The 27270-nt window shown below is 45.0% G+C and overlaps 1 long non-coding RNA gene across 1 annotated transcript in view; it reads left to right on the plus strand.

Annotated features, from left to right (window-relative positions):
- The window catches only part of LOC119940315, a 129820-nt gene that overhangs the window by 93773 nt on the left and 8777 nt on the right, over window positions 1–27270 (plus strand). The window contains exon 2 of the long non-coding RNA XR_005454906.1: window positions 6186–6319. This is a non-coding gene — a long non-coding RNA (uncharacterized LOC119940315). The remainder of the gene's footprint in view (window positions 1–6185; window positions 6320–27270) is intronic.

The raw sequence follows: 27270 nt of genomic DNA on the forward strand, positions 1-27270 counted from the left end.
TGAAACAGTCCCTTCCTCCCCGAGGGGTTCACAAGCTGAGCGGGATGGAGAACAGACGAGAAAACAGGCACAGAGAACTCAAGCGACTTGCACGAGGTCCCACAGCAGACAAGTGACGAAAGTGGGGTTAAAACCTAGGTCACCTGATATTCCCAGTCTTAAGGTCTTTCCAGTAACTCCCAGTTTTGTGCTCTTCCTTCCAGTCCCCTCCGTCTCCCAAGATGAGAGGCTTGGGGGTTTAAACCCACCTACAGGCGCGCACTTTGGGAGAGAAGGGCCAAGGGTGGGAAGAGCAAATTCAGTCCCGCGCAGGTCCCTCCCCAGGCCCCAACGCTTTGGGCCACACAGGCTAGGAACAGTACGCACACATCGTGGTTCAATCGATCAGTTGATCCCTCCAGTGGATTGAAGCCTCCTAGAGCTGTTCATGAGAGCTGAAGCTGTCTGCGGTGCTTTTTCCCCCGGGCCTTCAAGGAGCTGACGCTCTAGAAAAGGAGGAGGCCGTGCCCTCTGCCATTCAACTGAGGTTCCCCAGCACCGTGGAGGGGTGCATAAAATTCTTGTGGTGAGGATGATGGATGATTGCCTGCCCACAGAGTTCACACAGGCCTGCCCCCACCCCCCTCCTTGTGGGATGGAAAAGGAGAGAACCGCCTGAGTGTGTAAGATAAGATACGTAACAAATATGCCAGGGGCAGGGGCTATTTTTGATTTTATTACGTTGGGGCCATTTTCCTTTTTAGTGTAGTATATCTTGTTTTAAAGGCAGCCCTGGCAGGCAGTGGTAGGAGGATTAGAAAATGTTGGACTATCCCCCTCGTGTTAATCCAGTCCCAGATAAAAATTTCTGCCTGCAAAAGTCAATACTTCTGACTGTGACTCTGTTTAGCATTAAAACCTAATCTGGTCCGTCGCCCCAGAGGCCAGTGCCCTGGAGGTCGCGTAGCTCCCTCAAGCCCGAGCTCTAATGTCTTGTGATGGATCTCTGGGAATGAAGCGTGTGAGGCCTTGACCCGGAAGAGAAGACACAAACACCTTGGAATGCTTTCGCTTGCTAAGCAATGTTGAAAACATTGACTCGAATTTTGACTTGCCTGCTGCAGTCTTTGTTCTCAAGACAGAAGGGAGATCCCCATGGATGAATTCAACCTCTACTGAGGGGCATGAGCTAACACTTGTGACTTGAAACACGTAATGGTGAGTCTACCAGTTGTATTTACTGAACACTTACTGTGTGCGGAGCACTCTGCTAAGCGCTTGAGAGAATACATTGCACAGACATGAAACCGGCACACAAGGAGCTTACAGTCTACGGAGCGGAGACTGACATTAAAATAAATTACAGATAGAATAAATAGGAGAGTCACTAATTAAGCACAGTTCCAGCCACCCATCTGGGAGGGAAACAATAACAGAAAACAATCAACATTTTTAAGTGTTAATGTTTCAGTGGCTGGCATTCTCAAACAGGAATAAGAGAGGAGAGCTTCCAGAGGTGACCTAACAAGCCTCAGCCTTACCATCAGTTGAAGATGCAAATTTCCCAGACAGTCTAAACCAACATTACCTGATGTTCTGAAAAGGTCCTGCACCGTGGTGGTGGATTGGTTTGGGGCCCAGTGAATCAGTGAATGGAATTTGAGTGCTTACTTTATGCCGAGCACTGTACTGAGCGCTTGGGAGAATACAACAAAGCTGAGTTGGTAGACATATTCACTGCTCATCCATAGTTGGTTTCTCCCATTCCTTGTCTCCTGCCAAGGAGGGGATTCTTCTTACTATGGCAGGAAAGGGGGTGTAGGGAGAGGGGTGTATGTATGTTTGAAACTTTAAACCCTCAAAGAGTCATTGATTGGTAGCCACTGGAGATTTTTGAGGAGGGGAGTAACATGCCCAGAGCGTTTCTGGACAAAGACAATCCAGGCAATCAGAGTCATTGATAGGGAGGCCTGGGGAGCCTGGGAATCACAAAGCCTGCTTCCGGCCTCCCTCGGCTCCTCCCAGGATGGGCTTTTCCCAGTGATTGGGAGTAGGCGAGATTTCTGAGGCCGAGGCCTGTGTGACTTAAAGATAACTTCCCCTTTTCTCAACTTCGACTGGGGTCAAGGCATCTTCCCCTAGTGCCAGAAGAGTGAGGTGGGAGGGTCAGGAGTTGAGACCCTTGGGATGGGAATGTTGTTGAGATCCTTCTCCACACAACTTTCCCACTTTGTTCAGGGGAAATTGTATTTTTTTTCAAGAAAACTTTGTCTTTTTCTCCCCCCACTACAAGTTCAGTCCCAGGGTGGGTAAATCGCTTCACTTCTTTAGGCCCCATTTTTCTTGGATTGAGCAGTCCTATATTACATTCTTTCCGATCATACTGAAGATATGGAAGATGCAGTTCCTGCCTTCAGAGAGCAGACAACCTACCAGAGGGACAATTCATTATCAATCGTATTTATTGAGCGCTTACTGTGTGCAGAGCACTGTACTAAGCGCTTGGGAAGTACAAGTTGGCAACATATAGAGACAGTCCCTACCCAATAGTGGGCTCACAGTCTAAAAACTGTTTACAATCTGTTGACAATTGTCACAGATTCTCTAGACTGTAAGCTCGTGGTGTGCAGGGAACATGTCTACCAACTCTGTTGTACTCTCCCACGTGCTTATTACAGTGCTCTGCACACGGTAAGAGCTCAATGACTACCATTGATTAATTCATAAAGACACCTTAGTGACAAGTGAGAGAATGCATTTGAATAGTAGACTGACGTGAATAAATCAGTAGCAAATACGTGAGTTCTGTGAAAGCCAGTGGGGTGTCCTGACTGATTTGGGGGGAGGGAGGGGGTCAATCGGGGAACACCTCCTAGAGGAGGTGGCCTTTTGGAAGGGTTTTGAAGGGCAGCAGGGATGTGGCTTAGTGAAATGAAGAGGGAGGGTGTTCCTGTCAGGGGGAATGGTGTGAGCAGTGGGCAGGGCGTGGGAGAATCGAGAGAGAGGAATAGTTCAGTTTGTTCTTGATGTGTGGAGAAGGCAACCTGGGGTGTTGTGGAAAATGGAGCAGACAAAATCCCAACTCACTCATTCGCTCCAGGATTTGGTCATCTTCCCATCGCCTCAAAAAACCCCACCTCCTTCCCCCTCCTCCCTGAAAGCATGAAAATCATGGGATGCATTCTGAATCTGCTGGTATGGATGAGGGGGAGGAGGGCAGAACTCTTTAGGCTCTGAGGTATGGGAAACAGTAGAAGGAAAGGAAGAGAAGTGCCATTTTGCCTGAGGGGCTGAGTTGTTATAAACAGCCTCCTTCTGCTTGCTAAAGCCCCTGGAGAGTAATCTGGCCTATAAGAGAACGGATTTTTTTCCATCCTGAAGTATTTTTTGGCAGGCAGACGAATTTTTAGTGCGCAACAATGTGCAATTTACCCAACCTACTTTTTTCTGCTTCCCACCTGGGAGCCAGGAAAACTGTCTTCCAGGAGCCTGGTCAGGCAGGGTCTCTGTAAACAGATAGCTGGCTGGCTGACTGACTGAGGGGTATTGTTTGCATGTGGGACCAACTCCTTTGGAGGATGAGAATGAGATTTCTATTTTCCATGTATTTTTGTAAGCACAGAGATGATGAACCAATCCTGATGTTGCAAGTACCCCATTTCTAAAACAGCTGCATTGGAGTTTAAATCTTGTGCTAACCATGGAAGTGGGTCTAAGCTAACCTATCCATAAATACAATTGAATGAATATGTTCTGAAATGGACAGTTTAAGTAGAATGTCTTGAACCCAGTGGGAGTTCGGTAAATATGGGCACTACCACTTCTAATAGGTCACAAATGTCACCTGCCAACAAAAGATCAGTTGGGCCCACAGAAGTTCCTCTTGTAGGTAACCGTGGTATTTGTTAAGCTCTTACTATGGGCATGGCTCAGTGGACAGAGCACAGGCTTTGGAGTCAGAGGTCATGGGTTCAAATCCCAGCTCTGCCAATTATCAGCTGTGTGACTTTGGGCAAGTCACTTAACTTCTCTGGGCCTCAGTTGCCTCATCTGTAAAATGGGGATGAAGACTATGAGCCCCCCGAGGGACAGCCTGATCACCTTGTAACCTCCCCAGCGCTTAAAACAGTGCTTTGCACATAGTAAGTGCTTAATAAATGCCATTATTATTATTATTGTTACTACTCCTAAGTGCTGGGGTGGATACAAGCAAATTGGGTTGGACATAGTCCTTGTCCCATGTGGGGCTCACAGTCTAAATCCTCATTTTACAGTTGAGGTAACTGAGGCACAGAGAAGTGAAGTGACTTGCCCAAGACCACACAGCAGACAAGTAGTGGATACAGACCCGTGCTCTGTCCACTACGCCATGCAGCAGGAGCAGAGGCAGAAGCAGGTAAGAGAAACACCAGCTGTCTTTGGTGGTGCTTAGTACAGTGCTCTGCACACAGTAAGCGCTCAGTAAATATGGAGGTAGAGGTGTGAGGAACCTGGGTTCTGATCCTGCTGTGTGACCTTGGGCAAGTCACTTACCTTCTCTGTGGCTCAGTTGCCTCATCTGCAAAATGGGAATTAAGACTGTGGAACAGGGACTGTATCCAACCTGACTATCTTGCATCTACCCCAGTGCTTAGTACAGTGCCTGACCCATAGTAAGTGCTTAACACATGCCACTGAAAAAACAAAAAAACACAGGGGAACTGGAGGTGCTAGCTGCAGTTGGCTTTTATTTCTCTGACTTCTGCCTGCCTGCGTACCAAGGATGTCTGCTTGGGTAAATTGTACCATTCTCTGCTGAGTACTTTGTACAGTACTATACACTGAGAAAATGCTCTACACTGAGAAAGCACTCAATAACTACTCTGGGTATTTACTGAGCAGATGTTTTATCCAGCTGCACAGAAATGATAGCGCAACACCTATATGCGAATAACCCTTTCCCCTATCTGTAATATATTATAATGTCTCTCTCTCCTTCTAGATCAAGCTCCTTTTGGGCAGGGATCCTATCTACCAACTTTATTGTTATTGTACTCTCCCAAACACTTGAAATGGTGCTTTGCACAGAGTAAATGTTTGATAAATGCTACTGGATTTAACGCCTAAAAAAGCCACTGGATATTGAGCAGACCTTGTATCCAACTGCTCAGAAATGATAGTGTGACACTTACCTGCAAATCACCCCTACCTGTGAATCATCCCTACCTGCCACCTTGTTTTTTTCCCTTGTTTTTGCTAGACTGTGAGCCCGCTGTTGGGTAGGGACTGTCTCTTTGTGTTGCCGACTTGTACTTCCCAAGCGCTTAGTACAGTGCTCTGCACACAGTAAGTGCTCAATAAATACGATTGATTGATTGATTGATTGATTTCCCTTTCTCCCCTGGTGCCCAGATGTCACTCCTCACAGCTTTGGGGCTCTCTCTTCCTCTACTAGGGGCTCACCGGTAATGGAACTTGCCCTATTCTGGGTTTCATGGGCAGAAAGTGGTTTTCTATTATTAGAGAAGTAGAGTGGCTCAATGGAAAGAGCCCTGGCTTGGGAGTCAGAGGTCATGGGTTCAAATCCCGGCTCTGCCAACTGTCAGTTGTGTGACTTTGGGCAAGTCACTTAGCTTCTCTGTACCTCAGTTACCTCATCTGGAGAATGGGGATTAAGACTGTGAGCCCCACGTGGGACAACCTGATCACCTTGTATCCTCCCCAGCGCTTAGAACAGTGCTTGGCACGTAGTAAGTGCTTAACAAAGGCCATTATTTTTATTATTATTATTAAGAAAGGGGAAGAAAGCAGTCATTAAATAGAAAGTAGGTTCCATTTTGTAGAGAGTTGTGGGGAAAAAGGAGCTTGGGACCTGGAGTATTTCTGTTTCTGAACCTTCAATTGTTTGGACGGTAGGTGTGATGTCAAAATTTGGAATTAGGTAGTTAGCTGATTGGGATTATTTTCTATCATTAATTTTGTGAAAAGTACATGTAGCTTTGCTGTTATTTAGTGTATAGTTGTCTGAATTGGTGTGTATATAAATATTAAATTTTTATATAAAAATTAATACACTTACGTTAGCAAATTAAACATACCATTTAACCTGGTTGCCTATCTTGCTAGCCCTGGTAAGTGGAACTAAAGAAGAAGACAATTTTGTGGTGTTGGATAATCCATATCAGATCGTTTTCAATCGTTAATTCATAATTCTTCATTCTCTCCAGAGGAGGTCGGCTACCCAAGAAACAGAAGAATTAATGACCCAGTTGAATGATTCTGTTCCTGTAACGCTATGCCAGAGCCATGAAACCTGGATTTCGTTTTCAGTTCTGTCCCTGGGCCTGCTGTGTAACCTCAGGTAAGTCACTTAAATCTTTCTGGGCCTGTTTCTTCACCTGCAAATTGAGAATAATAATACATGTCTTTTCCTTCCTCTTGGAGATTCCGTGACCCCAAATGAGACAGCCTGGTGTGAAAGTGCTTTGGGCTCTATATAAAAGCCCAATTCCCAGAATTAAATTCAAAGTTTTATCTTAAGTCTTGCCCACTAGACTTTGAGTAGGCTCTTGACTGTGCTAGTTTCCCTGTCACAAGATCTAATATTCAAGGGAAAGGGTTTTTTTTTTCCTTCGAATTTCTGAATGATAAATAGAAAAGTGAGAGAGTGGTCTGCCACTCATTAGTCCTTCAGAGGTTTCTCAAGATGGACTCATACTTCCTCATGAATGAGTAACTTATTAGCTTTCTCTCCATTTCCGCCACAAATGGGTGCCCTGTTATTTGTCTAAAATTGCACATGCATAGGTGGCCTCTCCTTGGGCTCCCATGTTCCTTTACCTGAGTGTACATTAGTCATTTTTTTATGACTCGCTGTCTACATTTAATCAGCCTGTTTATCAGACATTGAAATACAGGTACCATATGTCTCGCCAATGTACCATTTCTTCATGCCCTTTTTCCTGACAGTGATGACACATAGAAACAAGGGGAGAGGCTGAGAGCAGCCCCCATACTCGATGAGGTGGTGGAAATTACACCTAGGAACTGTTGTCTGTTCAGTCAATCATATTTATTGAGCGCTTACTGATCCTCTAGACTGTAAGCTCATTAATGGGCAGCTAATGCGTCTATTAATTCTGTTGTTTCGTACTCTCCCAAGTGCTTGGTATAGTGCTCTGCAAATAGTAAGCTCTTGATAAATACCATTGATTGATTAGGTTTTAAACTCCTAGAGGGCAGAGAATATTCCTCTCTCAAATGCTTAGTATGGTGCTTTGCACTCTGTAGGTGCTCTGTGTATGTCATCCATCTATCTGCTGTTAAGACAAATACTTTGGCTAAAACATTACAGTCTTCTACACCACAGCAAAGCACGAGGTCTCACATATTCTGGGGACTAGAGAGAGGAGAGCCTGGAGGTCTGACTCTGTTCAACCTAATCCATGCTACTAAGCTTCAGGGGGCATTGGCAGATTTGGGAGCTGGAGTCAAGCCTCTAGGAAATTCATCCAGCTTAGCGGGTCCCATCAAAAGATATAAATGCAGATGACTTAATTGCACATAGACCGAAAGATAGGCCCATGGTTATGAATACATTTGCAGAGTCAGCACAGACTACTGATCATCATCATCATCAATCGTATTTATTGAGCGCTTACTGTGTGCAGAGCACTGGACTAAGCGCTTGGGAAGTCCAAGTTGGCAACACATAGAGACAGTCCCTACCCAACAGTGGGCTCACAGTCTAAAAGGGGGAGACAGAGAACAAAACCGAACATACTAACAAAATGAAATAAATAGAATAGATATGTACAAGTAAAATAAATAAATCAATAAAAACTAATGTTAGGTACCTGCCTTCAGTTGGGGAAACTCGCAACGTCTTTTAGTGTCGTACTGTAATTCAACTACTTAGGCAGCAGCCTAGCCAGTGACGCACAGGTAGGCCAAGAGATAGGAAGCAGAATCTACAAGGCTGGCCTGGCTTGGGACCATCTACAAGGAACTTATGTGTCATGCACTGTTATAAACGCTGGGGTAGATACAATCAATCAATCAATCAATCAATCAATCGTATTTATTGAGCATTTACTTTGTGCAGAGCGCTGTACTAAGCTCTTGGGAAGTACAAGTTGGCAACATATAGAGACAGTCCCTACCCAACAGTGGGCTCACAGTCTAAAAGGGGGAGACAGAGAACAAAACCAAACATACTAACAAAATAAAATAAGTAGAATAGCTATGTACAAGTAAAATAAATAAATAGGGTAATAAATATGTACAAACATATATACAGGTGCTGTGGGGAAGGGAAGGAGGTAAGATGGGGTGATGGAGGGGGGGTTGGACCCAGGACCTGTCCCACATGGGGTTCATGGTCTAAATAGGAAGGAGGACGGGTATCGAACGCCCAGTTTACAGATGAGGAAACTGAGGCACTGAGAAGTTGTGACTTAAGTCAAGCTCCATGCCAAGGGGAACACCTACAAGGCTGTGGTGGTCCCAAGCTCTGTGGCTGTGAGATCCGGCCCTTGTACAGAAAACACATTCAGCTTCTTGAGCCTTTTCGTCAGCCACCACGTGTGAACCGTAGTCAGCGTGGCCCGGCAGGAAGAGATTACTAAACACAACACTTCGGAATCATCAACTCATCAGCACTGAGGCAGTGCTCCCAGTAACACAGCTCTGCCGGGCTGCTCATGCGATGAGAATGGATAATAGCAGTATACCCACACAGCTGCTGAATGGTGACATGAAAGGGCTTCTACCAGATGAGCAGGATAAACACTATAGAGACAAAGTGACTGCAGTTGTCTGTAGGGAGACAGAGAGCCCCGTGTGGGATAGGAACTGTGTCTGATCTGATCAGCTTGTATCTGCTCCAGCGCTTAGAACAGTGCTTTGCACATAGTAAGCGCTTAACAAATGCCATTATCATTATCATCATCATCATATAGACACACCAAAACAAGTAAATAGGCAGGTAATAATAATAATAATGGTATTTATTAAGCACTTATGGCATAAATGGTATTTATGTTTGTACATATTTATTACTCTATTTATTTTACTTGTACATATCTATTCTATTTATTTTATTTTGTTGGTATGTTTGGTTTTGTTCTCTGTCTCCCGCTTTTAGACTGTGAGCCCAATGTTGGGTAGGGACTGTCTCTCTATGTTGCCAATTTGTACTTCCCAAGCGCTTAGTACAGTGCTCTGCACATAGTAAGCGCTCAATAAATACGATTGATGATGATGATGATGATGCTTGGCACTTAGTAAGTGCTTAACAAATACCACCGCCATTGGTGTGAACAGATCCATCTGACAGGCCAGGATTGGTTTCCTCGAGCAAAGGTTTCGAGATGATCAGGCTGCCCAGTGTTGAAACAGAGAGTCATCATCATCATCATCATCAATCGTATTTATTGAGCGCTTACTGTGTGCAGAGCACTGGACTAAGCGCTTGGGAAGGACAAGTTGGCAACATATAGAGACAGTCCCTACCCAACAGTGGGCTCACAGTCTAAAAGGGAGAGACAGAGAACAAAACCAAACATACTAACAAAATAAAATAAATAGAATAGATATGTACAAGTAAAATAAATAAATAAATAAATAGATAAATAAATAAATAAATAGATAAATGTGCAAACACATATACATATATACAGGTGCTGTGGGGAAGGGAAGGAGGTAAGATGGGGGGATGGAGAGGGGGACGAGGGGGAGAGGAAGGAACGAGGGGAGGAGGAAGGAAGGAGGGGAAGAGTCCCTGTGTGGGACAGATCTTTTAGTGCCAGGAGGATCTATCTCGACATGCTAACAACATGGAGAGAAATGTTGGTCACGCGCCCACTCTAGACTGTAAGCTTATTATGAGCTGGGAACATATAGGCTAATTCTGTATATGTCATAGCCAGATAGCCAGATCTCATAGCCACAGAGCTTGGGACCCCCACAGCCTTGTAGGTCTTCCCCTTGGCATGGAGCTTGAGTTAAGTCACAACTTCTCTGTGCCTCAGTTTCCTCATCTGTAAAATGGGCGTTCAATACCTGTCCTCCTAATTCTGTACTCTCCCAAGCACTTAGAACAGTGCTCTGCACAAAGTACCCGGGCTTGGGAGTCAGAGGTCGTGGATTCTGATCCCGGCTCCATTACTTGTCAGCTGTGTGACTTTGGGCAAGTCACTTCACTTCTGGGCCTCAGTTCCCTCGTCTGTAAAATGGGTTATTAAGACTGTGAGCCCCACGTGGGACAACCTGATCACCTTGTATCCCCCCAGCGCTTAGAACAATGCTTTGCACATAGTAAGAGCTTAACAAATACCATTATTATTATTATTACTATAGTAGGTGCTTAATAAATACCATTGATTGATTGAGCAGGATAGGGTCCAATCACTTGGAGCCTCATTTTTGAAAATGGGCAGCTCTCTGTAGATTATCTGACAGAGGGTTATTTTAAGACCTTTAACCTTCCCCAGATCAGGTACTGATGTTACACCGTCTTACTGGGGAAGCCTCTATGGACATTAGTCAGTTCCTTTGGAGAGAGCATCACTGATCTGATAAATTCATGACCAATGTGATGAGTCTTTTAGACTGTGAGCCCACTGTTGGGTAGGGACTGTCTCTATATGTTGCCAACTTTTACTTCCCAAGCGCTTAGTACAGTGCTCTGCACACAGTAAGCGCTCAATAAATACGATTGATGATGATGATGAGTCAGAAGGGACTCAAGACTTTGGGGAATTGCTCCAATTGCGGAACAACCCCTGAAGGGGCCATTTAATCAAAAACCATTTCCACCTGCTCCCTGCTGCGAAGCAAAGGCCGCAACCATTTGCAGCACACAAAAAAATTATTTTTCATTTGAACGTCACGGTCTTGATGTCTCTCAGGGGACACCAATACCTGACTCTGGAGACGTTTCAGACCCCACCCACTGGAACCTTTCACATTTTGTTCTTTTTTCTTCTGAACATCACCTACCAGATTGAAAAAATTCCTTTTCATCTTTTTTTTTTTTTTTAAGTTAATGTTTCTGGATGCACTTTAAAGGAGATTTTACAGCTGTGTGGGGGTAATTCTTAGCAGTAATGTGCTGTGACTGTTGCTTAATCTGGTCAGGCAGCGCAGCTTGCACAATACACTGCTCCCATTACGATGTCATAATAAACTGATCCCTGTGATAAATGGCCCCTAGTCCTTTCATATGTTACTTGAGTAAATGACAAAAACTACAATTAAGTTTTAATGGGGCATGTTTACAGAAATATTTTTTTTAGCCAGGGCCAGTATATACAATCTGCAGTGTGTATGCTTATGTACCCCAGGTGGAGTCTAGATTACCTTTATTGCAAACATATGGAAACTTGCCTCTCTTTTTTTTCTTTCATTTACTTTTTTTATCGTGTTTTTTTTTTAATTATTGATCTGCTGTTGTTACAAGAGGTAGAAATAATGGATTTGTCATGGCCAAATTGAAAGGATAAAAAACTGACTCTACTGAAGTTTAAAAAAGGAAGAAAAAGAATCAAAGGCAAAAATGTGTATTTTTGCGTGACTGAAATAATCCATATGGTGGTGATAAAGCATTAATAGCTGTCTTCAATGAAAAGACTGTTTTAAATTTCTTTTATCCCTGTTTTGGATGCTCACTCTTTGGAGATGATGGTGACCATGATGGTATTTGTTAAACACCTACCTATGTGTCCTGCATTATTCTAAGCGATGGGGTAGATACAAGTCGATCATCTGACTTTGTTCCTGTCCCGCTTGGTGCCCATAATCCATGTAGGATGGAGAACAGGTACTGAATCCCCATTTTACAAGACAGAGAGAAAACTGAGGCACAGAGAAGTGAAGTGCCTTGCCCAAAGTCACACAGCAGGCAAGTGGCAGAGCCTGGATTCGAATCAAGATCTAAGCAGGCTTGTCACTTTCCACTAGGTTGCACGGGCCTGAGAGTCAGAAGGTCCTAGATTCTAATTCCGACTCTGCTGCTTGTCTGCTGTGTGACCTTGGGCAAGTCACTTCACTTCTCTGGGCCTCAGTTACCTTATCTGTAGAATGGGGATTAACACTATAAACCCCACGTGGGACAACCTGACTGCCTTGCATTTACCCCAGTGCTTAGAACAGTGCTTGGCACATAGTAAGCGCTTAACAAATACCGTAATTATTATTGTTCTCTGGAAAACCATGCCCAATATCCTGAAGTCAAGTGATTATATTGCCGGCGATTTGTTTTGTATTCCTGAGATTTTTTTCATTACTGAGATTGACTAGGCCAGTGTGGGAGAGAAATCTAGTTTTCTTCGTGTCAAGGCTGTCTAAATGCAGTCTCATGTAGGGCTCAGTATCCTGCCAGCCAGGTAAGCCTGTTTATTAGATTAGGGCTGACACTTGGGCTTGGGAGGCAGAGGACCTGGGTTGTAATCGCTTAGAACAGTGCTTTGCACATAGTAAGCGCTTAATAAATGCCATTATTATTATTATAATCCCAGTTCCGCCGCTTGCCTGCTGTGTGATCTTGGGCAAGTCACTTAACTTCTCTGTGCCTCCCCGAAAATCATCCTCACTTCACACAATCATCTGTATTGAGCATCTAGTGTGTGCAATCAGTCAATTGCTGTTATTTATTGTTTACTGGGAGCCTCCGATTGAGTAAGAGTCATCGATGGGCTCTTAGACATTCGCTTAGAAGAGATAAGGCATTCTGTAATTTTGGTTTGAATAAAGGAGGGTGGAAGTTGAAAGAGCCAAGCCCGGGCTCTTTCCACTGAGCCCCGCTGCTTCTCTGTGATCCAGTCGCAGAAAGCGAATCAGACAATCAGTCGGTGATATTTATTGAGTGCATCCTGCACTAAATGCTGGGGAGAGTATAATAGAGTTAGTAGTAGACACGACGCTTGTCCTCAAGGAGCTTCCAATGTAGCAGACTGAGAACAGGTGCAAAGGAAGTCATTCTTGTGCTAGGTGTGCAGTGACATCTGCACTGTCCCTTCATTGTGAATCTTTGTTCTTTGGGGACAGTGGCTGCAATAAGCTAGTAGATGGGCAGGAATGCAGCCCATTGTGAAGTTCGGGAAGCAGCCTGGCTAAGTGGAAAGAGCCCGGGCTTTGGAGTCAGAGTTCATGGGTTCGAATCCCGGCTCCACCAATTGTCAGCTGTGTGACTTGGGGCAAGTCACTTAACTTCTCTGTGCCTCAGTTACCTCATCTGTAAAATGGGGATTAAGACTGTGAGCCCCCCGTGGGACAACCTGATCACCTTGTAACCTCCCCAGCGCTTAGAACAGTGCTTTGCACATAGTAAGCGCTTAATAAATGCCATTATTATTATTATTATTATTCACATAAAGACACTTTGAGCACAAAGCTCATTTACAGCCAAATCAGTCTAAAGTGGTATTTACGGAGCGCTTACTGTGTGCAGAACAGTTTTTAGACTGTGAGCCCACTGTTGGGTAGGGACTGTCTCTATATGTTGCCAACTTGTACTTCCCAAGCGCTTAGTACAGTGCTCTGCACACAGTAAGCGCTCAATAAATGCGATTAATGATGATGATGATGATTTACAGCCAAATCAGTCTACAGTGGTATTTACGGAGCGCTTACTGTGTGCAGAACAGTTTTTAGACTGTGAGCCCACTGATGGGTCGGGACTGTCTCTATATGTTGCCAACTTGTACTTCCCAAGCGCTTAGTCCAGTGCTCTGCACACAGTAAGCGCTCAATAAATACGATTGATTGATTGATTGCAGAACACTGTACTAAGTGCTTGGGAGAGTACAGTACAGCAGCGTGGTCTAGCGGATAGAGCACGGGCCTGGGATTCAGAAGGATCTGGGTTCTAATCCCAGCTCTGCCACCTGTCTGCCGTGTGAACTTGGGAAATGAGCGCTTTGCGGAGTCATTATCTTCCGCTGAGTCGGACCCACGCCCACCACCCCCATACGGGAAGGGGGAGAATTGGATTTATTCATGTGCCTACAGAGCGGGGAGTAAAAGACAGTTTGGCAGCATATGGTTGGAGACAGCGAGTTCTGAACATGTAAACTGGACCTCCCCTTAGTTTCTTGTTTCTGCCAAATGGAGAAGTGTTTCCCAAACAAAGCCTCCCGATTGGCTGTTACTGAGTTGTTCCTTGACAAAAGCCATCTGACTGGCAGCTGGGCAGGTCCCCACTCGGCCTTGTTTTCTCTTTTTCTCCTGGAGGCCAGTTATGAAAAGGGAGTGAAGACATTGTGAGTCCAAGAACCTGCGTCTGTGTTAAAATTGTAAAATCCCTTTGTGATTTCTCTATTCAGCTGATCCCCATCTGGTCTTTCAGCCCACAAGATACTTCATCATCATCAATCGTATTTGTTGAGCGCTTACTGTGTGCAGAGCACTGTACTAAGCGCTTGGGAAGCACAAATTGGCAACATATAGAGACAGTCCCTACCCAACAGTGGGCTCACAGTCTAAAAGAGCCCACTTCTCTTCTACTTCTCTTCCCTTATGGGGTATTGTAGACACCTATTTTCAGGAGATCTAGGGAAAGCAACATTATAAAGATTGGGACTTCACTCTGACTCTGTTCTATTGGATTTGGGATGTTTTCACAGTAAAGGGCACACAGAAACAGACTTTCCTTACTGTTGAAAAAGATTTGCTTTAAAAAAAAAATTTGGATCATATGCCTTGTGTCCACTGAACCAGGTCTGGGAAAGATCACTGAGCTTGTCTCGGACTTGCAGGCAGCCACCAAGGTGGAGGCAGGCCCTATCAAATGTAGATGGACTGTGAACTAGTGGGAAATCTTAGCTCTGTCATTGACCTGTCATTGAGGTCGTGGGTTCTAATCCCGGCTTCGGCACCTTGGGCAAACTTTGTGACCTTGGGCAAGCCGCTGAACTTCTCCATGCCTCAGTTACCTCCATGCCTCAGTTAGAGAAGCAGTTAGAGAAGCAGCGTGGCTCAGTGGAAAGAGCCCGGGCTTTGGATTCAGAGGTCGTGGGTTCAAATCCCGGCTCCGCCACTTGTCAGCTGTGTGACTTTGGGCAAGTCACTTAACTTCTCTGGGCCTCAGTTCCCTCATCTGTAAAATGGGGATTAAGACTGTGAGCCCCGCGTGGGACAACCTGATCATCTTGTAACCTCCCCAGCGCTTAGAACAGTGCTTTGCACATAGTAAGCGCTTAATAAATGCTATTATTATTATTATTATTTTTATTACCTCATCTGTAAAATGGGGATTAAGACTGTGAGCCCCAAATGGGACAACCTGACTACCTTCTATCTACCCCAGTGCTTAGAACAGTGCTTGGCACAGAGAAAGCGCTTAACAAATACTATAATTATTACTATTACCTGAGTTGGGAGTGAGGTCAGCAGAAGTGTCCTCAGGTGAGAAATTGTCACTGGTGGTGTGTGCTGAACCCTCCTTTCTGATTGTCCTGCGGAATGAACAGTTTCAATCTTTTCTTGTTAAACCACTAGCCTTTGTTTCTCTGATGCTTCCTTGGGAAGCTATCTATGGATTCCGAGACCACCAAATCTACGTGGAACCAAATAAAGTTGTCAGTGGCCATGTGGGCCAGTTAAAACCTGGGACTGGGAGTTAGTCCTGCTCTGTGACTCTGTGACCCTAGGCAAGCTAATTACCATCTTTGGGGCTCAGTTTCCCCTCTGTAAAATGGACATAAAATACCTGTTCTCCCTCCCTCAGAATGTGAGCCCCATGTGGGATAGGGACTGTGTCCAATCTGATTTTCTTGTGTCTGCCCCAGAGCTTAGTACGGTGCTGGACATTCAGTAAGTACTTAATCACTATCATTATAATTAGCGTTTTAGATACTAATAATAATCATTAGCCAAATAATTCAAGGAAGTGGGATTATTCAGGTCAAAAATTGGATTTGTGGGTTGGTAAGAATGAATTATCTATATTGTGTTCAACACTACCTGAATTCAAGTGGTTGCTGTAATTCGTACCGATGTTTGCTTTGCCCATATATCTGAAACAGAACAGCTAGGGAAGAGTGAGCGTGTCTAAAATAAGCTTTCTTATACTTTTTCTCCTAATAGGGGACATGAAGAATACCTTTGTTTCATAGTGTAATAAAATGCAATGATTAAGTGTTGAATCATGGCTATTTAACACTGCCTTCTATACCAAAGTCAATTAGTGGTGCTAAAATTACCTCGAATGTTCTCCTGCTCTAATGATTTGGAGCTTTTAAACTTGAAGCTCATAGCTGGGGAATGAGCCACGCAATAAAGCGCCATTTTATGAGGAGAAAGCCATTCTCAGTAAATAGACTCCTAGGAAATGGGAATTTAAAATCACCACAAATGCAGAAAAGATTTCTCCACATTTATAGGAAGAGGAGTTTCTCAAAATGGCATATATGAGTAAGGAAATGTTAGATGACTGCATTGGGCTTTATTCCTTAGGAGGTTATTAATGATTGTTGTCCAAGGGGACTTGGGGCTCCTTGAGTTTCCCACTGCAGTTCTCTGGGAACAATTCCATCAGGAAGGGGGCCTGTCTCCAGTGCTTCGCCTGGCTTATTATGTATACATGTCCACACTCATAAGCTGTAATGAGAATTACCCATCCCAACCGGTGTGCTGGTCGTGACTAACTGGAAAGATTTTTTCCAGAATATTGTGCTCGGGGAGAAAATATTGTTTGAGATACTTTCAGCATTAAAGCTTGGCTTTCCCCTCCTAGTTTGGATTTCCAGCCCCGAGGACTTCTAGAAACTCTGTTCATCTTCAGTGGTTTAAGAGCTGTTTCCTTCAACTTGCTGCCTGTTTGGGTCAGTCTGATCATCAGAGGCCAGAGTAAATGGAAAGGGCACTTGGGTCTTCCAGGAGAGGAAAGTTGGGCTACATCACAATTGCTTCCTTTTATGCTTTCTGTCTCCTTGGCGCTTTGAAGAAAGGCAGAAAAGCCAGTGAGGAAAGGATCAAAATGATGATGGTAAAGTAAATCAATCAATTGTATTTATTGAGCACTCACTGTGTTCTGAGCACTGTACTAAGCACTTGGGAGAGTACAGTATAACAGAGTCAGTAGACATATTCCCTGCCCAAAGTGAGTTTACAGTCTAGAGGTGGAGACAGACATTAATATAAATAAATTATGGATAAGTATCTAAGTGTTGGGGGCTGAGGGAGGGGTGAATAAAGGGTGCAAATCCAAGTGTAAGGGTGATGCAGAAGGGAGTGGGAGAAGAGGAAATGAAGACTTAGTCGGGAGAGGCCTTTTGGAGCAGATGTGCTTTTAATAAGGCTTTGAAGGTGGAGAGAGTGATCCTCTGTGGATATAAAGAGGGAGGGAGTTCTTGGCCAGAGGCAGGACGTGGGCGAGGAGTCGGTGGCGAGATAGACAAGATCTAGGTAGTGAGTAGGATGGCATTAGTACGTTTTGTATAACGAAGGCAAAAGAGAAGGAAGAAATCAGTAGATTACGGGTGATGTCCGGGATGTCGGACAGCAAAAATGTTTCATTTGTGGCCTTGAAAAAAATCTCAGGTTGGTCCATGGATTGGGACAGCAAGTCAGAAAAGTCATGCCAGATGAAAATTGGGGTGGAGGGCTGTATTAATTTAGGGCTCTGGCGGTTCAGTGGTTACCAAGCTGTGTTCTGCCTGGACAATTGCGCTGATCTTAAAGGCCGCCTTATTGGAAGGCAGCACTTTCTTGATGAGCAGGGAATGTGTCTGCTAATTCTTCTGTGCTGAGCTCTCCTGAGCACTTAGCACAGTGCTCCGCACATAATAAGGGCTCAGTAAATGCCACTGATTGATTAGAAGTAGGGGAAAGATTCTGCCAAGTCCTTGGTGAATTTTCCAGGCCTTTCGCCCATTGAAAGCAAGTGGATTTGGGATCAGGGAAGGGTGGGCTGAGGAAGTGGCCTGGGCTTTCTGTTCCCAGATCTGCTGCAAAAACTGGCTGGAAACAGGTGGCCCAAGCCCAAACGGGAAGAGGTACTTGAAGATGAAGGGGGAAATGAGAGGATGAGAAGCGGGCCACAGAAGAAGAGGAAGAATGAAGTGGTAACCCAGAGCAGCAGTGATCTCTCCCATCTTCACAAGACAGCATGGAGTGGGGGCTTAACAAATACCCCAATTATTATTAGGAAAACGAGGCCTAACTGATGCTTTTCAAGTTACCTATTTCTTGTAAACAGATGCTGCCACACTTTTCCGGCTTCCTAACTTCTCTCCAGACGCAAGACCCGATTTGAGACATTAGTCAGAAGGTAGTCATGTGGCCGATGCCCAATCATGGCTATTAATGCCATTCACCATGCAGACACCTCCCGCCTTGGGTTTCCTATTATCTCCCAGCTGCTCTGAAGCCCTTGCTCCATGTCAGCTGGATGACAAAAATCTGGAGAGTGGAGGGTCTCACAGTTCATGATTGGGACATTTGGTTCGATCTTCACAGCAACTGGGAGCTACTAGATTTTGGAGAAGGAAACTACCTGGGTGATAAGGGAAAAATGTTGCACTTGGACAATTTTATGGATATTTCTGGTCAAAATGACACTTCTAATCCTCTTCCCCTTTAAGAAAGATTCAATCATCAAACAGGTTACTAATTGGTAATTGTGTAGGACTTAGAAAGGCCGGGCTCTGCAGAAATGCTGAGCATTGTTGTTGTCTTTAAAAGATGAGGCACTTATAATGGCAGGAGACTGTTCCAAAGATGAATAAATAATAGTGGTACATAGGATTCAATCTCCAGCAGGTCTTATCGGATAGCTGGATCCGGGTTGTTTATCCTGTAGGGACACAATAGTTTCCTTTAAGCAAGCAAGGGAGCAAACAATTAAATGACTCCGGCAGCTTCAGCCTTTAAGAGAGAAGGTAGGGCAATGGCTGAGGAAATAAGCCATACTACCGAGGGCAGTGAGACCCCCGGCTTTCTGCTTTCTTCACTAATCATCTAACGTGTCCTGGCCTGCCCATTTCATTCTTCCTTCAGTTTTTCTGTCTGCAAAATGGAGGCAGTAATGGATATACCAACCACCCTGCGAAAGAGTGAAGATTAATCAAGCTTGAGGCTCCGATAGGAGAGACTTTAAGCTCTAAAGGAGAGAAGGGAACTGGACATTATCAGTGCAACATCTTCGGTTTTGTGGAACAAGAAATTAGCCGTGCATTATAGCTGTGAATAAATGGAGGGTGGTATCTGTTGACTAAAGGGATCTCTTACTCTAGCGAGGTCTTTTATGTGATTCTTCTCCAAGGCCTTTTGGCTTGGAATTTGGAAAATATTCCTTTCACTGCTGAGTTTCTTCTTTTCCCATCTGAAACACATTGATTGCCACATATCTGAACGTCTTCATTATTTAATGAAACTCAATGCCGGAAGGCTGATGTACAGTTTTAGTATCAACGGTATTTGTTGAGCACCTACTGCATGCAGAGCACTGTGCTAGTCCCATGCGGAGCATATGATAGAAGTAAAAGGCATGAATCCTGCCCTTGAGAAATTTTAAGTCTAATGGGAAATACAGTAGCTACTCTCACATGTTTCTATTGGTGAATTTTTAGGAGAATCAATCTAAATCATTCATCCAAGTGAATGTAGTAGATAGCAAATAAATGGATGAATGCCTGTCGGCTGATGTGGCTGGGCCTGGGAGGTGTGGGACTTTAATTGGGGAATTGGAGAGTCTAACACTTTAATTTTTTTAAAGTTAATTTCTAACCGCAGTAGCTTTTGTGGTTACCCTGGTCTAGACCTATTTGGGTCTATTTCCTCATCTTCCTACACTACTAATCGTCACCATCATTAACAGGGAGATCTGAGGGAAATACAGCTAGGCTGGGTTGCAGCCATTAGGAGGAACCTTCCCCCATTCCCCCTCAGGGCTCTGTATTGAGTCACCTAACCCTTATTTGAGCACTCCTTCCTTCTGTTTGCACATTATTTTAAGTCTGTCTCCCCAGGAAGAGGGTAAGCTTCTGGTGGGAAGGGCCACCTCTTTTGTACTCACCCAAAGGCTTAGCCTAGGCACAGTAAATACCTTTGATTGATTCGGGGCCAGGGAGAAGGCTTTTCTCTCCTCACATTCCTTCCCACAGGAGATTGCTCCAGGGATTTCTATGAAAGAAAGATGCCATTGATGGTACTAAATTAATAGATGGAATGGACAAGCCTCTGGCTGAGGAATCAATGAGTCATATTTATTGAGCGCTTACTGTGTGTTGGGCACTGTACTAAGAACTTGGGAGAGTACAATATAACAGAGTTGGTAGGCATGTTCCCACCCCACAGTGAGTTTACAGTCAAGAGGAAAAAAACTCACGAGGCTTGTAGGAGGCAATGAACTCTTCCTTTGCAGATTGTTTTAACCCAGACTTCCCTGGAGCTGGGTTTGGAGCAGAAAACAGATCACAGGCATCAAGCCTCTGTTTCTTTGCCTTCTCTGAAAGATCCTAAATAGAACTCCGCAGTACCTAGGGCCACTGGTTTCCAGCAACAACGATTCAGGCTTCTCTCTCTTCCCAACCCGAGTTCATTAAAATGCTCGATTAGCCTGTCAGCACTGTGATACTGCAGAGGTGATGTTGACTAACTGGGGTTATTAGGGAGGGTGGAGAATCGCCATGGAAACGGGGCCCCGGGCCAATTGTGGGGCGGCCTTAGGGGTGTGCATTCCACACCCCTGTTTTTCCAGAGCAAATCTCACCAAGCAGCATGATTTAAGCTTATTTCAAAGAGAGACATTCTAGGGCATTACTTTCGGAGATGGGGGGAGGGCGAGAAAGACTTGGCTTTCCCTGACTAAATCCTCATTTCCCCTATTTACTCTCTTTTCTGCATCACCTATGTACTTGGATCTGTCCCCTTTAGGCACTTTATATTCACCCCAGCCCCACGGCACTCATATACGCATCTGTAGCTTATTTTAATGTCTGTCTCCTCATCTAGACCGTAAGCTTTTTGTGGGCAGGGATCATGTCTACCAACTCTGTCGTATTCCCCCAAGTGCTTAGTACAGTGCTCTGCACACAGTAAGTGTTTTATAAATACCATTGCTAGAACCATTTCTGTCAGTATGCTAGGCCCGACATTAGCCTTCTCCCCAGTCCTCTCTAGTCCAGCCTTTGCGACACATGACACCTCACCCCCCTCCTTGTCCAATATACAGGTGAGCCACCTGGTCACCCTGACTTTGCCTCCTCCTTCCTCTCTTCCCCCTCCACCTCTCCTTCCCTTCATTCAGTAAGGGGAGTCTCTGCACCTGCATTTATACCTCGATTTGTATCAAGGAGCAGGATGACTTAGTGGAAAGAACATGGGCCTTGGAATCAGAGGACCTGGGTTTATTCATTCATTCAACCGTATTTATTGAGCGCTTACTGTGTGCAGAGCACTGTACTAAGCGCTTGGAGAGTACAATTCTGAAAGTGGTTCTGATCCCAACTCCACCACTCGCCTGCTGTTCAACCTTGGGCAAGTAACCGCTCTCTTCTGTGCCTGTTACCTCATCTGTAAAATTGGAATTAAATCCTCTTTCCTCCAATTTAGACTGTGAGCCCCATAGGGATGGTGCCTGACCTGATTATCTTGTATCTACCCCAGTGCTTAGCTTAGTGCCTGGCACATAGTAAGGGCTCAACAAGTACCACTGGGGGAAAAAAGCTAGTTCACACCCTGTCCCTACTGACTCTTGAACCAGATAATAAATTCCAAGTCTCTCATAAAATAAACAGAGATTTATTGTGGTTCTTGGTCAATTATAGTAAGCTGAGCCTTTAGTGGAGTTTATAGAATGTTTCACACCACTCGCTGTCCCCCTACAAAGGGTCCCCAGTGTGTACTGAGCACATATACACCATCCATTTCACCGACCAATAAACAGGCCTGAACTGCCCATTGTCCTTCTCATTTTGAGATCAGATCTTTGGTTCACTGAAAATCCAGTTCCATCAGGGGCACAAATCCCTGACTCACTAAGGGAGGCTGATCACTTGCAAGCGCGGGGACTGTGCCTTCTTCCCCCTGCTAACCGTAGGTCCTCGTGGTAGCCACTGAGACCATGACAGTGGGCAAGGGGCAGAAAAACCTTGTCAGGTTGTGTTGAAGCCTTCCTCCTGCAAAAACAGTGATTTTTGAGGGTACTGAGGAAAGATTAAGGGCCATGTGTTCTGGGACTTTTACTCCTGGGGCTACAGCATCTAATAGTCATGATGCTACTTATTAAATGCTTACTATATGCCAAGCACTGCATTAAGCGCTGCAGTATATATGAGATAATGAGATCAAACTCGATCCCTGTCCCACAGGGGCTCACTCTCAAAGAGGGAGGGAGAAGTTATTTTATCCCCATTTTACAGATGAGGGCTATTGTTCTGACCCAGCCCACTTCTGCCATCCCACCCCTGCCCTTTGTCCCCTTTGTCCTCTGACCTCGCCTTTCGTGGCAATACCAGTGGCAAGGTGGGCAAGCATCCTAATACCTGTCTAATACTCACCTGTTCTCTGTCTCCCCCTTCTAGACTGTGAGCCCACTGTTGGGTAGGGACTGTCTCTACATGTTGCCAACTTGCCAAGCGCTTAGTACAGTGCTCTGCACACAGTAAGCACTCAATAAATACTATTGATTGATTGACTGTATATTATTTCCCAGCGCTTAGTACAGTGCTGTGCACACAACGGGCTCAGAATCAATTGCTATCGGTACTATGGATGCTCCAGCACACAATGTGGAAGGCATTGGAGGTTGCACAGCAGGAATGCCCTTGCACCCTGATAAAGATCTCACCATCAATAGTCGGCAAACCCTGCCAGACATGAATATTAATAAATGTCACCATTGACCTTAAGGCATTCCTTCAGCTTTTTCCCTTGTATTTATCCACTCTCTCCTTCCACTACACCCCAGATCACACTCTTCATCTCTCCCACGATCCCCTTCTCACGGGTCTCCTTCTCAACACTCTCCCAGCTCCCACTCCTTGCTCATGCCCTTCCTTCTGTCTGGCTCTCCCTCCCCTTTCAAATCCACCAGACTATATCTCTCCCCCTCATCTTCATAGCATTTGAGAAATTCCACCTCCTCCAGGAGGCTTTCCCCTTTTCCTTCTCCCTAGATTATATCTTCCACCTGCCAGTGAGTCAATTAGTGATATTTAGTGAACACTGTACTAAGCCCTTGGGAGAATACACTAAAGTAGGTCGTCACAATCGCTGCTCACAACAAGCTTACACACTAATAATAATGATGATGATAGCATTTATTAAGCGCTTACTTTGTGTAAAGCACTGTTCTAAGCACTGGAGAGGTTACAAGGTGATCAGGTTGTCCTATGGGGGGCTTGCAGTTTTAATCCCCATTTTACAGATGAGGTAACTGAGGCACAGAGAAGTTAAGTGACTTGCCCAAAGTCACACAGCTGGCACTTGGTGGAGCCGGGATTTGAACCCATGACCTCTGACTCCAAAGCCCGTGCTCTTTCCACTGAGCCACGCTGCTTCTCTAGAGACACTAGAGACAACTACAGCACTTATGCCTTTACAATCACACTTAGCGCCCACCCATGCCTGTCAACCCACAAACTTTTCCACTTAACCACCTATCCAATCTCTTCTTCCTCCTCCCCTCTATAAATTATTTTGTGTCTGTCCCCCATGTTAGATTGTAAGTTCCATGAGGACAGGAATAGCACCTCTACTGCTATCATATTCTCCCAAGTTCAGTGCTCTGTACACAAATGGCACTCAATACCTACTACTAATCGATTGATGCTACAGCAATAATGGGTAACAATTCTTTATGGAAAGCTGATTTTCAGTTTGGCACCCTATAATAGATATTATATTCCCTCTTTTCCAATTAGCAGGTTTAGCAAAATATTTTCTTGTACTTCCAAGGAGTTTATGAGATTCTCACTGTGTGATTGATAGGGGGTTTGGGGGTTTTTATTTTAACCTCCTTGTGAAATATGACCCACATTCATTAGGGCCTCCAGTTTGTCTCTGCTTTTGGAACCAGGCCAAAGATCTCACAGGTTGGAGCCAAGGTAGAGAGTAGGTTGTGGAGACACAATTACTCCAGGGAAACTTCCTCTATCCTCCCTCCCAACTTAGGCTCTATCCTCCCTCCCAACTTAGGCTGGATCTGGCTGCTCTAAAGAACAGAATAGGCACTTAAGGCAAGGCAGGTTTTGATGGTCATGGTTTGGCCTCCTGTGGCCCTGAAGACCAGCATGGCTTAGTGGATAGAGCACAGGACCTGGGTTCTAAATCCAACTCCACCACTTGTCTGGTGTGTGACCTTGGACGAGTCACTTAACTTCTCTGGGCCTCAGCTACCTCATCCATAAAGTGGGGATTAAGGCTGATTAGCTTGTATCTACCCCAGCGCCTAGTATGGTGCCTGGTGCATAGTAAGTACTTAAAAATTGCCAGAAATCTATCGCCCAGATCCTTCCAGGTGACAGGGAGCCTCAAACTAGTATGGGAACCTTAAATACATGCCTAATTGTGTTGAAATCAAAGTCTCGGATACCTCCCTTTGGAGAACAGGAGATTTATTTATTTTCAGCGCATCTTTTCATTTCAAAAAGCAAATAGCACTCTTTCATCATCCAATCCCAGACTGGATGTCAGCAAACAGAGGTCACTCTTAGCCTCAGGCTAAGGGTGAAGAGGTGGGGTGGAGAGGATCGGAATCCACAGAGCAAGGTTTGGAGGAGATTGTCAGTGCAGCTGCCCGTTTTAATGGGGTGTTAATTGGGTAACAGGTAAAGGTAAATAGCAGCACAGAAGGTGTATGGGGAATTTCTTTTTTTTTTTTTTTTTTGAATGGAAAACAGTGTAACTCGGGACTCCAGACAAGTTGAACTCGAGTTCTGTGTGGGAGTCTTTGAAATGATCACTACTGTTCTAAGAAAACTTGTTTAAAAAAAAAAAAAGAACCTCTCGTGTTCCCCACCTCATTGACTCCAGAGGTGAGCAGACACTCAACTGTTTCACTTTTTATTTTTAAAGCTTAATTGGAACGGGAGCTCTTAAACTCAGAGTAGAGATGGCTGGAGGCAAAATAGGTGGCATTCAGAGCACAGAGTTGGACCCAGGTGTTGAGTTAAAATGTTTAGCAGTGTCTTAAGTCACATATCAACCTTCCGGGGTCATTATGCTAGTGCTTTGAATGATGGCTACCATTTTCCTCTGGGAGGGCAAGAAACTTCTGGGTTGGTGATGCAAATGGTTTATATCAGATGGAGCAGTGTGAGACAATTGTGTGTGCCTTGGAGATGGCTGACGGTTCCAGATGGGGCCAAACAATACCACAGCTGCACAGGCAGCTTTTGAAACCCCATTGCAGTAGACCACTGGACTTCGGTGCTGGGGGCCCATTGAAAGTTTGGGACACCTGGAAAACTTCAGAGTCTGGAGTAGCCTAAAGGGTCCAAAATGCAAGTTCCCCGAGGGGAAACCAAGCCAGGCCTGGCCCAGTTCCTGGTTTAGGATTTCCATGGGCACCTGTGGGCCTCTAATGGGAACTTCTCATGTTCCTCACCTTATAGACTCCAGTGGCTTGCAGACCCCTCACTTAGCTATTTCGTTTTTTATTTTTAAAGCTTAATTGGAATGGGAGCTCTTAAAATCTTCCATTCTGGATTCTTGGTCACTCCAGAGCCTGGCGTCCTCTGGTAAACCCCAGTTAAAAACACCCCCGGGGTTGCCCTGGACCCCTGCAGTCACCCACGCTTAGTACAGTACCTGGCACATAGCGCTTAAAAAATAACATTAAAAAAAAACAAAACCAAGGGGCACTGGGGTGCAGGAACACCCCAGGACCAACAGCTACAGAGTATCTTTGGCACTGAGTTCAGGCCCTGGGGAGCCAATGGGCTCTGGGCAAAATGGCCCATCTGGGGCAGGAGAAGGAGGGAGGGGACAACTGAGACCACCCTCCACACACTCATCGTTGTATTATTTAGTTGTGTGGCTCAGTGGAAAGAGCACAGGCTTTGGAGTCCAAGGTCATGGGTTCAAACCCCGGCTCTGCCAACTGTCAGCTGTTTGACTTTGGGCAAGTCACTTAACTTCTCTGTGTCTGAGTTACCTCATCTGTAAAATGGGGATTAAGACTGTGAGCCCCCCGTAGGACAACCTGATCACCTTGTAACCTCCCCAGCGCTTAGAACAGTGCTTTGCACATAGTAAGTGCTTAATAAATGCCACCATCATTATTATTATTATTGTGGGCTGAGCTCCCAGCGTCACTCACTCATCCCAGGTCTCTGACAAGGGCCCCAGCTTTAAATCAATTGTATTTATTGCACACTTTCTGTGTGCGGAGTACCAAGCACTTGGGAGAGTACAGTATAACAGAGTGAAGCATCATCATCATCATCATCAATCATATTTATTGAGCGCTTACTATGTGCAGAGCACTGTACTAAGCGCTTGGGAAGTACAAATTGGCAACATATAGAGACAGTCCCTACCCAACAGTGGGCTCACAGTCTAAAAGGGGGAGACAGAGAACAAAACCAAACATACTAACAAAATAAAATAGAATAGATATGTACAAATAAATTAAATAAATAAATAAATAGAGTAAAAACATATATACATATATACAGGTGCTGTGGGGAAGGGAGGGAGGTAAGATGGGGGGATGGAGAGGGGGAGAGATGAGATGAAGCAGAGATGTAAAGGCCTGAAATAATAGCTCTCTGGCCTTCATCTCTTTCCCACTAGTGTCCTCCACTCCCAGGCCCCATCTTACTTTCTCCCTGCTAAAACCTGTTTCCACCTCCACACTCTAAATGAAAAGCTGACACAAAGGTCCACCTCAGACTCTTACAAGGAAAGAAGCTGTTTATTGGAAGTAGTCAAAAGGAGAAAAGCCGGAGATTTCTCAGGAGGCTGTCTGCAGCCGGCATTTGCTGGTTCTACTCCTTCATTTTTAAAAGGCAGGAAAAGGCTGTGCACTTCCTCCATATGAAGGCAACTTCAGCGGGGAGGACAAGGGTGGACGCTGGATTCTGGACACATGGAGTTCTGCGTCGTCTCCTGTTGGGGACTGGAAGCTTCACTGAGGACTGACTGGAACATTCCACTGAGTCTTCATTTGAATCCCCACTCCAAGATAACTTCTGGGGTCCTTCCTAATAATAATAATAATAATAATGGCATTTATTAAGCGCTTACTATGTGCAAAGCACTGTTCTGAGCGCTGGGGAGTTCACAAGGTGATCAGGTTGTCCCACGGGGGGCTCCCAGTCTTAATCCCCATTTTGCAGATGAGGGAACTGAGGCCCAGAGAAG

The sequence above is a fragment of the Tachyglossus aculeatus genome, chromosome 18 (genome assembly GCF_015852505.1).
Source record: "Tachyglossus aculeatus isolate mTacAcu1 chromosome 18, mTacAcu1.pri, whole genome shotgun sequence".
NCBI lineage: Eukaryota > Metazoa > Chordata > Mammalia > Monotremata > Tachyglossidae > Tachyglossus > Tachyglossus aculeatus.